Source organism: Crocuta crocuta, unplaced genomic scaffold, assembly GCF_008692635.1.
Source record: "Crocuta crocuta isolate KB4526 unplaced genomic scaffold, BGI_CrCroc_1.0 scaffold441, whole genome shotgun sequence".
Taxonomy (NCBI): Eukaryota; Metazoa; Chordata; class Mammalia; order Carnivora; family Hyaenidae; genus Crocuta; species Crocuta crocuta.
In genome coordinates, this window is record NW_027527822.1 from 1,039,712 (window position 1) to 1,051,579 (window position 11,868).

Here is an 11,868-nt window from a genome sequence, read left to right on the forward strand (position 1 = left end):
GATCACAATGCTATGAAACTTGAAATCAATCACAGGAAGAAATCTGGAAAACCTCCAAAAACATGGAGGTTAAAGAACACCCTACTAAAGAACGAATGGACCAATAAGGCAATTAGAAAAGAAATTAAAAAAATATATGGAAACAAATGAAAATGAAAATACAACAACCCCAACTCTTTGGGTGTGGCAAAGGCAGTTCAAACAGGAAAGTACATAGCACTCAAGGCCTATTTCAAGAAATTAGAAAAAGCGCAAGTGCAAAATCTAACATCGCACCTGAAGGAACTAGAAGGAGAGCAACAAGAGCACCCCAAACCCAGTAGGAGGAGAGAAATAATAAAAAGCAGGGCAGAAATAAACAATATAGAATAAAACAAAACAAAACAAAACAAAACCAGTTGAACAGATCAACGAAACCAAGAGTTGGTTTTTTGAAAAATTAAACAAAATTGACAAACCTCTAGCCAGGCTTCTCAAAAAGAAAAGAGAGAGCACCCAAATAGACAAAATCATGAATGAAAATAGACTTATTACAACCAATCCCTCAGAAATACAAGCAACTATCAGAAAACACTACGAAAAACTATCTGCCAACAAACTGGAGAAATTAGAAGAAAAGGACAAATTCGTAAACACACACTACCAAAATTCACACAGGAAGAGATAGAAAATTTGAACAGACCCATAACTAGTGAAGAAATTGAATCAATTATCTAAAATCTCGCAACAAAAAGAGCCCTGGGCCAGATGGCTTTCCTGGGGAATTCTACCAGACATTTAAATCAGAGTTAATACCCATTCTTCTCAAGCTATTCCAAAAAATAGAAATTGAAGGAAAACTTCAGGTCTCATTTTATGAAGCCAGCATCACTTTGATTTCCAATCCAGATGGAGACACAACAAAAAAAGAGAAGTATAGGCCAATATCTTTGACGAATACAGTTGCAAAAATCCTCAATATGATACTTGCAAATCGAATTCCACAGCAGATAAAAATAATGATCCACCAAGAACAAATGGGATTCATTCCTGGGTTACAGGGCCGGTTCAACATTTGCAAATCAATCAATGTGATACATTACATTAACAAAAGAAAAGGTAAGATCCATATGATCCTGTTGATAGATGCAGAAAAAGCATTCGACAAAATACAACATCCTTTCTTAATAAAGAACCTCGAGAAAGTCGGGATAGAAGGAACTTACTTAAACATCATAAAAGCCATTTATGAGAAGCCCACAGATAATATTATCCTCAATGTGGAAAACCTGAGAGCTTTCCTCCTGAAGTCAGAAACACAACATGGATGTCCACTCTCACCACTGTTGTTTCACATAGTGCTGGAAGTCCTAGCATCATCAATCAGACAACAAAAGGAAATAAAAGGCATCAGAATACTCAAAGAAGTGGTGACTCGGTGGCTCAGTCGGTTAAGTGTCCGACTTAGGCTCAGGTCATGATCTAACAGTTGGTGGTTTTGAGCCTCACGTCAGGCTCTGTGCTTACAGCTAGCTCAGAGCCTGGAGCCTGTTTCAGATTCTGTGTCTCCCTCTCTCTTTGACCCTTCTATGCTCATGCTGTATCTCTCTCAGAAATAAATAAAAATTTTAAAAAATTAAAAAAAATAATCAAATAAGATGTCAAACTTTCACTTTTTGCAGACAACATGATACTCTACAATGAAAATCTGACAGACTCCAACAGAAGCCTACTAGAACTGACGCATGAATTCATCAAAGATGCAGGGTACAAAATCAACATAGGAAATCGGTTGCATTTTTATACAACGATAATGAAACAACAGAAAGAGAAATCAAGAAACTGGTCCCATTCAGAATTGCACAAAAAACCATAGGGGCACCTGGGTTGCTCAGTTGGTTAAGGATCCAACTTCGGCTCAGGTCATGATCTCACAGTTCATGGGTTCAAGCCCTGCATCGGGCTCGGTGCTAACTGTTAGCTCAGAATCTAGAACCTTTCTTCAGATTTTGTATCTCCCTCTCTCTCTGACTCTCCCCTGCTCACACTGTCTCTAAATCTCTCTCAAAAATAAAACATTTTAAAAAATTTAAAAACATAAAATACCTAGGAGTAAACTTAACCAAAAATAGAAGACTTCTATATAATGAAAACCATAGAAAACATAAGAAGGAAATGCAAGAAGACACAAAGAAATGGAAAAACATTCTATGCTCATGGATAGGAAGAATAAATATTGTTTAAATGTCATTACTACTCAAAGCAATCTACACATTGAATGCAACCCCAATCAAAATTGGTCCTGAATTCGTCTCAAAGCTAAAACAAAGTATCCTAAAATTTGTGTGGAACCACAAAAGACCCCAAAGAGCCAAAGTAATATTGAAGAAGAAAACCAAAATGGGAGGCATCACCATCCCAGACTTTAGCTTCTACTACAAAGCTGTCATCATCAAGACAGTATGGCATTGGCCCAAAAACAGACACATAGACCAATGGAATAGAATAGATAACTCAGTATTGAACCCAAAATTGTATTTCCAACTAATCTTTGACAAAGCAGGAAAGAGTATCCAATGGAAAAAAGACAGCCTCTTTAACAGATGGTGCTGGGAGAACTCGACAGCAACAAGCAGAAGAATGAAACTACATCATCTTCTCACACCATACACAGAAATAAACTCAAAATGGATAAAGGTCCTTAATTTGCGACAGGAAACCATCAAAACCCTAGAGGAGAAAGCAGGAAACAACCTCCTTGACCTCAATCACAGCAATTTTTTACTTTACACATAGCCAAAAGCAAGAGAATCAAGAGCAAAAAAGTACTACTTGGACCTCATCAAGATAAAACTCTTCTGCACGCAAGGAAAACAATCAGTAAAACTAATAGTCAACGGAAGGAATGGGAAAAGATAGTTGCAAAGGACAAGTTGGATAAAGGGTTCATATCCAAAATATATAAGGAACTCACTAAACTCCACACATGAAAAACAAATAATCCAGTGAAGAAATGAGCAGTAGACACGAACAGACACTTCTCCAAAGAGAACATCCAGATGGCCAACAGACACATGAAACGATGCTCAGCGTCCCTCATCATTAGGGAAATACAAATCAAAACCACACTGAGATACCACCTCATGCCGATCAGAGTGTCTAAAATGAACACATCAGGTGACTATAGATGCTGGCAAGGATGTGGAGAAACCGGCACCCTCCTACACTGTTGGTGGGAATGTAAAGTAGTGCAGCGCCTCTGGAAAACATTGTGGAGGATCCTCAAAAAATTAAATAGAACTCCCCTATGACCTAGCAATAGCACTGGTAAGAATTTACTCGAGGGATATAGGAGTGCTGATGTACCCCAATGTTTATAGCAGTGCTTTCAACAATAGTCAAATTATGGAAAGGGCCTAAATGTCCATCAGCTGACAAATGAATCAAGAAGAGGTGGTTTATCTATACGATGGAATACTACTTGGAAATAAGAAAGAATGAAATCTGTCCATTTGTAGCAACATGGATGGAACTCGAGGGTGTTATGCTTAGCGAGTAAGTCAGGCAGATGACAGATACCATATGTTTTCACGTATAAGTGGATCAGCAGAAACTTAACAGAGGACCATGGGTGAGGAAACTGGGAAAACATAGTTGGGGGTAGAGAGACACTTGAACACTGAGAAGAAACTGAGGGCTGATGGGGGTGGAAGAGGGGAAGGGGGGTGATGGGCATGGAGGATGGCACTTGTGGGAATGAGCACTGGATGTTATATGGAAAGCAAATTGGACACATTTTTTTTTTACAAATAGTTTATTGTCAAATTAGTTTCCACATAACNGAGAATTTTTGCATCCGTATTCATCAAGGATATTGGCCTGTAGTTCTCTTTTTTTGCTGGGTCTCTGTCTGGCTTGGGAATCAGAGTGATGCTGGCTTCATAAAATGAGTCTGGGAGTTTTCCTTCACTTTCTATTTTTTGGAATAGCTTGAGAAGAATGGGTATTAATTCTGCTTTAAACGTCTGGTAGAATTCCCCGGGGAAGCCATCTGGTCCTGGGCTCTTATTTGTTGGGAGATTTTTGATCACTGATTCGATTTCCTCACTAGTCGAACACTTCCAGTTGATTTGGGACTGATTTTCTGTGGCTTATAACTGACATTTAGAACTGGTACTTCTCCTTCATCAGGCTTAAGTCTTCCAGCAAGCATTCTGATAAATGTGGTCTTACCAGTACCATTCTCCCCCAACATTACCATGATTTCAGAATCTGTAAACTATCCAGCTACAATTGCTAGCTCAAACTCTCCCATTTTCTTCTTCATTCCAGGATATTTATACATACACATCTTTTTTACTTCTTCATTTGCTGTCTCAGCCACTTTAAAAACAAGTGATGCATCTCTGAATCTCAAGTTTTCTCTTGGAACGTAGCCATCCAAAAAAAATGTTTATGCCTTCTCTTACACTAAAAGGCATTGTGACAACACCGTAAGCACTTGGTACGCCATATAAACAGCAGTTGAAGTCTGAGAGATAGTCTAACACACTTAGATCATGCTCCACCACATTGATATATCTATCTGGATTTATGAGAGATCGTGTAGTGATAGCAGCCTTTAAACCCTGCTTGACATCTAGGTAACTAGAAGGTTCATCAAACATGAAAATATCAGCCTTCTGTATGCAAACAACAGCAGAAGCAAACCTCTGCAACTCTCCTCCTGAAAGATCTTCAACATTTCGTTCTTTTAGATGGGTTAAATCAAGCTGTTGACATACAATTGCTTGTGTCTTTGTTTCATCCTTTAGGTCTAAAATAGACCCCACTGTCCCCTTTGCAGCCTTGGGAATCTGGTCTACATATTGAGGTTTGATAATGGCTTTTAGGTCATCTTCTAGAAGAATCTTGGTAAAGTAATTTTCCAATTCAGATCCAAGGAAGTAAGTAAAAATTTCCTGCCAATCAGGTGGATCGTCATACTTTCCAAGGTTTGGCTTTTGTTTCCTGCTAAAATTTTTAAAGCAGTTGACTTTCCAATTCCATTAGTTCCAACTAATCCTAAAACTTCACCTGAATGAGGGATAGGCAACCTGTGAAGTTTGAAGGCATTGGCACAATATCGATGTGTTGTTTCTTTTTCCAAGTTACTTGGTAAATTGACAATTGATAAGGCGCCAAAGGGACATTTCTTAATACAAATACCACTACCAATACAAAGGGTTTCAGAAATCCATGCTATTTTGCTCTGGGGTGTAACCTCTATGCATAATTTTCCCATTCGAACCACAGGGCAACTCTTTTTGCACTCTTGCCGACATTTCTTAGGTTTACATTTGTCATGGTTGACAATAGCAATTCTCGTTAATTTATCTGCCATTACTCTAAGTAAGAATATCCAGCTCTTCTGGAGAAAACGATTCCCTTGCGGAGGAGAGGTCAGAGTCTGAGTCAGTTCTTCCTTTCACTTCTCTCCCACACAGCGTGTTCCTACGGCCGCCGGCCAAAATGGCCAGACTTGGACACTTAACCTACTCAGCCACCCATGTGCCTATGTGTGCAGAAGCACTGTGTTTATTTTTAAAATGTGTATATTGTTACTTTATTTTGGTTTTTTAAAATATTTTTTAAAAGTATTTTTATTTATTTCTAGGAGAGAGAGAGACAGTGTGAGCGGGGGAGGGTCAGAGAGAGAGGGTGTCACAGACTGAAGCAGGCTCCAGGCTCCGAGCTGGCAGTCAGCACAGACCCCGACGCGGGGCTTGAACTCACGAACTGCGAGATCATGACCTAAGCGAAAGTCGGACGCTTAAGCGACTAAGCCACCCAGGTGCCCCTATTTTTAAAATGTGTATATTGTTACTTTATTTTGTATATCATGCAATATATATAAAGAATACCACACATTATTTCTCTAGTTACCAATCACTGGACAGTTGGTGTTTCCATAATTTGGCTATTGTTTATATTGGTGCTATCAAAATCAGGGCATGTATTTTTTGAATTAGTAATTTTGAATTCTCTAGGTAAATACCTAGTAGTGGAATTGCTAGGGTAGTTCTAATTTTAGCTTTTTGAGGAACCTCTGTACTTTGTTCTGGAGTGCTTGAACTAATTTGCATTCCCACAAACAGTACAAGAGAGTTTCCCTTTATCCTCATTCCTGCCAACACCCATTTTTCCCTGTGTTGCTTTCCTTCTTTTTCAACTCTGCTTAATTTTACTTAATTAACTAACTTTGCTTAATTTTGTTTTTTGGTTTTTTTCCTTTTTAAAATTTAAGTATTAGTATACAATCCAATATTTGTTTCAGGAGAATTCAGTGATTCATCACTTCCATAAAACATCCAGTGCTAATCACAAGACCCCTCTAGTTCCCAACATCCAACTAGTCCATCACCTACCAATCTCCACCCATCAACCCATTGTTATTTCTCTACCATTAAGATTATCTTGTGGTTTGCTTCCCTCTCTTGTCTACCTCCCTTCCCATACATTCATCTGTTTTGTTTCTTAAATCCCACATATGAGTGAAATAACATGGTATTTGTCTTTCTCTGATTGACTTATTTCGCTTAGCATAATACATTCTATCTCCAAACACATTANATTTGCATTTGCTGGATCATACGGTAGTTCTATTTTTAATTTCTTAAGGAGCCTCCATACTGTTTTCCAGAGTTTCTACACCAGTTTGCATTCCCACCAAAAGTGCAAGAGTGTTACCCTTTCTTTGCATTCTCAGCAACACCTGCTGTATATTCTGTTAATTTTAGCCATTCTGATAGGTGTGAGGTAGTATCTCATTTCAGTTTTCATTTGTATTTCCCTGATGATGAGTGATGTTAGGTATCTTTTCATGTGTCTATTAGTCATCTGATGCCTCCTTTGGAAAAATGTCTATTTATGTCTTCTGCCCATTTCCTAAATGGGTTATTTTTTCTTAGGTGTTGAATTTTGTTAGATCTTTATAGATTTTGGATACTAACCCTTTATCAGATATGTGATTTACAAATATCTTCTCTTGTTCAATTGATTACCTTTTATTTTTTATTTACTTTTTTAATGTTTTATTTATTTCTGAGAAACAGAGAGACAGTGTGAGCAGGGGAGGGTCAGAAAGAGAGGGAGACACAGACCGAAACAGACTCCAGGCTCTGAGCTGGCAGTCAGCACAGAGCCCGACACGGGGCTCGAACCCACGAACCCTGAGATCATGACCTGAGCCAAAGTCAGACACTTAACCGACTGAGCCACCCAGGTGCCCCTGATTACCTTGTAGCTTCAATAATTATTTTCCCTTCACTGTGCAGAAGGATTTTATCTTGACGAAGTCCCAAAAGTTCATGTTTGTTTTATTTCCCTTGCCTCTGGTGACTTGTCTAGCAAGATGCTGCTCTGGGCAAAGTCAAAGAGGTTGCTGACTGTTTTCTCCTCTAGGATAGTGATGGTTCCCTGTCTCACATCATGTCTTTCAACAAGTTTGAATTTACTTTTGTGTATCATGGAATAAAATTGTCCAAGTTCATTCTTCCACATGTTGTCTTCCAGTCTTCCCAACATCATTTGTGAATTAATTGATTCCTTAATCTTATTTCCATCGGATATTCTTTCCTGCGTTGTTCAAGATTAGTTGCCCATATATGTGTGTGTCCAATTATGGGTTTTCTGTTTTGATCTATTGATCTATGTGTCTTTTTTTGAACTAGTACCATACTGTCTTGATGAGTATAGCATGTAATACAGTTTGAAGTCTGGAATCGTGTTGCCTCCAGTTTTGTGTTTCTTTTTCAGAATTGCTCTGGCTATTCAAGGTTTTGGTTGCATATAAATTTTAGAATTGTTTTTTTAGCTCCACAGAAATTGCTGACGGTTTTTGGTAGAGATTACATTAAATGCATAGATTGCTTTGGGTAGTAGAGACATTGTTTTTAAATGTTTTTATTTATTTCTGAGAGAGAGAGAGACAGTGTGAGCAGGGTAGGGTCAGAGAGAGGGAGACACAGAATCTGAAGCAGGCCCCAGGCTCTGAGCTAGCTCTCAGCACAGAGCCCGATGCGGAGCTTGAACCCACAAACCATGAGATCATGACCTGAGCCAAAGTTGGACGCTTAACCAACTGAGCCACTCTGGCGCCCCAGTAGAGACATTTTAGCAGTGTTTCTTCTTCAAATTAATGAGCATGGAATGTTTTTACATTGCTTTGTGTCCTTTTTTTTTTTTCCCCAGAAGAGTTCTATAGTTTTAAGACTACAGATCTTTTTCCTCTTTTGTTAGGTTTATTCCTAGGTATCTTAATGTTTTTGGTGCAATTGCAAATGGGATTGATTCCTTAATTTATTTTTTCTGCTATGTCATTATTGGTGTACAGACACACAATGGATTTTTGCACAGTGATTTTATATCCCATGCCTTTGTTGAGTTTATGCATTAGTTCTAGCAATTTTTTTTTCTGGAGTCTTCAAGTTTTGTACATAGAGTATCATATCATCTGATAATAGTGAAATTTGACTTCTTCCTTGTCAATTTGGATGGCTTGTATTTCTTTTTTTTTCTTATCTTTTTTTTTTAAAAATAGTTTATTGTCAAATTAGTTTCCACATAACACCCAGTGCTCATCCCCACAAGTGCCCTCCTCCATGCCCATCTCCCCCTCCCCCACACACATCCATCAGTCCTCAGTTTTTGTCAGCATTCAAGAGTCTCTCATGGTTTGCCTCTCTCCCTCTCCCCTACCATTTCCCCCCTTCTTCTCCCCCTTGTTCCTCCGTCAAGTTCCTCCTAATCCTCCTATACGTGCAAACATATGATATTTGTCCTTCTCTGCCTGACTTATTTCGCTCAGCATAACACCCTCAAGGTCCATCCATGTTGCTACACATGGCCAGATTTAATTCTTTCTCATTGCCATGTAGTATTATCTTTTTGTTTTCTGATTGCTGAGGTTAAGTCTTCCAGTACTATCTTAAATAGTAATGGTGAGAGTGAATGCACTTGACCTTTTTCTTATTAAAGGATAAAGGCTCAGTTTTTTCCAATTGAGAATGACTTTAGCTGTGAGTCCTTCATATATGGCCTTTATGATATTGAAGTATGTTCTGTCCATTCCTACTTTGTTGAGAGTTTTGTTTTTTTTTATCAAGAATGGGTGCTATTTTTGTCAAATGTTTTTTTTCCCCTTCTATTGACAGAATCATGTGGCTCTTATCCTTTCTTTTAACAATGTTGTATATCAAGATGACGGATCTGCAAATATTGAACCAGTCCTATAGCCCAGGAATAAACTCCACTTGATCATGGTGAATAATTCTTTTTAATGCACTGTTTTATTCATCTTGCTAATATCTTATCAGAATTTTTGCATCCAGGTTCATCAGGAATTTTGGCTTGTAATTCTCCTTTTTAGTGGGGTCTCGATTTGGAATGCTGGCTTTGTAGAATGAATTTGGGTGTTCCCTTCTATTTACATTTTTTAAACAGTTTGAGAAGAACAGGTTTTAACTCTTTCTTAAATATCCTCTAGAATTCTCCTGGGAAGCCATCTGTCCATGGACTCTTGTTTGTTGAGAGCTTTTTAATTACTGTTTCAATTTATTTGCTGGATATGGGTCTGTTCAAGTTTTCTATGACTTCTTGTTTCCGTTTTCGCAATATATGATTTTCCAGATCTTTGTCCATTTTTTCTTGATTGCCCAGTTTGTTGGCATATACTTTTTTTTAATGTTTATTTATTTTTGAGAGAGAGAGACACACACACACAAAATGTGAGTCGGGGAGGGTCAGAGAGAGAGGGAGATACAGAATCCAAAGCAGGCTCCAGACTCTGAAATGTCAGCACAGAGCCTGCTGTGGGGCTCAAAACCATGAACTGTGAAATCATGACCTGAGCTGAAATCAGCTGCTTAGTCAACTAAGCCACCCAGGTGCCCCTGTCGGCATATACTTTTTTATAGTATTCTCTTATAATTGTTTGTATGTCTGGGTGATGGTTGTGATTGCTCCTCTTTTACTCATTATATTATCTATTTGTGACCTTCCTCTTTTCTTTTTGATAAATCCTGCTGGAGGGGAAACATTTTTTTTTTTAAATTCCTTTAAAGCATTAGGTCTTAGTTTTATCAATTTGTTTTACTGTTTTTTTCTCTATGTTGCATTTTGCTCTAATCTTTGTTACTTCCCTTCTTTGATTTTATGCTTTATTTGCTTTTTTTTTTTTCTAGCTCCTTTAGATATAATCTTAGTTTGGGACCTCTCTTGTATATTTAGATCAGCATGAACTGCAATATACTTCTTTCTTAGGAATGCCTTTGCAATATGCCAAAAGATTTGGAGTGTCGTGTTTTCACTTTAACTTGCTTCTATGTTTTTTTTAAAAGTTTTTAATTTAATTTCCAGGTTAAATCAACTATTTTTAGTAGGGTGTTCTTTAACATCCATGTATTTGAAGGTTTTCCAAATATTCTTGTTATTGATTTCAAGTTTTATAAGGTTGTGATCTGAAAATATGCATGGTATGATCATAATCATTTTGTACTTGTTGAGGACTGACTTGTGACCCAGTATGTGTTTTATGCTATGGAATGTTCCATTTGCACTAAAAAAGAATGTGTATTCTGCTGCTTTAGGATCAGATGTTCGGATTATATCTGTTAACTCTGTCTGGTCCAGTGTGTCATTCAAAGCTATTTTCCCCTTTTTAAAATTTTCTCATGTATTTATTAATTTTATTGTAATTTAAAAATTTTTATTTTTTTGAGAGAGAGAGCTATAGTGCAAGTGGGGGAGGGGTACAGATAGAGGGAGGCACAGAATCTGAGGCAGGCTCCAGGCTCTGTGCTGTCATGCAGGACTCAAACTCATGAACTGTGAGATCATGAACTGACCTGAAGTTGGATGCCTAAACGACTGAGTCACCCAGGCACTCCCCTTTTTGATTTTCTGTTTAGATGATCTGTCCATTGCTGTATTTGGGCTGTTAAAATCCCCAACTATTATTGTATTATTACCAATAACTTTCTTTGTTTGTGATTAATTGATCTATATATTTGGGTGCTTTCTAGTTCAGGGTATAACCATTTATATTGTTAGCTGTTCTTGATGGATATACTCCTACTTATGAAATAGTGTCTGTCTTCATCTCTTGTTACAGTCTTTGTTTTAAAATCTAATTTATCTGTTATACGTGTGACCACTTTGGCTTTCTTTCGATGACCATGAGCATGAAAGATGTTTCTCCATCCCCTCACTTTCTATCTGGAAATAACTTTAGGTCTAAAATGAGTCTTTGTAAACAATATAGATGAATCTTGTTTTTTTATCCATTCAGTCACCCTATGTCTTTTGATGGGAGGAATTAGTCCACTTATATTCAAAATGATTATTGAAAGATATTAATTTAGTGCCATTGTGTTACCTGTAGTTTTGGTGTTTCTAAGGATTCATGTTGGTCTTTTCTAGTCTTTGTTGCTATTGTTTGTTTTGTTTTGTTTGTTTGTTGTTTTGTTTTGTGTTTTGGTCTCCACTCAAAGAGTCCCCCATACTTTTCTTGCATAACTGGCTTAGTAGTCACAAACTCCATTATTATTATTATTAATTAATTATTATTTTGGTCTGAGAAATTCTTTATCTTTCTTGTATTCTAGATGACAGTTTTGCTGGATAAAGATTTCTTGGCTGCATATTTTTCCCAATCAACATGTTGAATATTTCCTGCCACTCCTTTCTAGTCTGCCATTTTTCTGTAGGCAGATCTGTTGTGAACCTGATCTGTCTTCCCTTGAGGTTTAAAGACTTTTTTTTTTTCCTTTTTGGTTTCAGACTTCTGTCTTTGTCTGTGTATTTTGTGAATTTGACATTATTTTCCTCAACAACTTTTTTTTTAAATGA

The 11,868-nt window shown here is 37.5% G+C and overlaps 1 pseudogene; it reads right to left on the reverse strand.

Annotated features, from left to right (window-relative positions):
- Window positions 1–4,066: 4,066 nt before the first annotated feature.
- On the reverse strand, window positions 4,067–5,480 carry LOC144241487 (ATP-binding cassette sub-family E member 1 pseudogene; annotated as a pseudogene).
- Window positions 5,481–11,868: the final 6,388 nt, after the last annotated feature.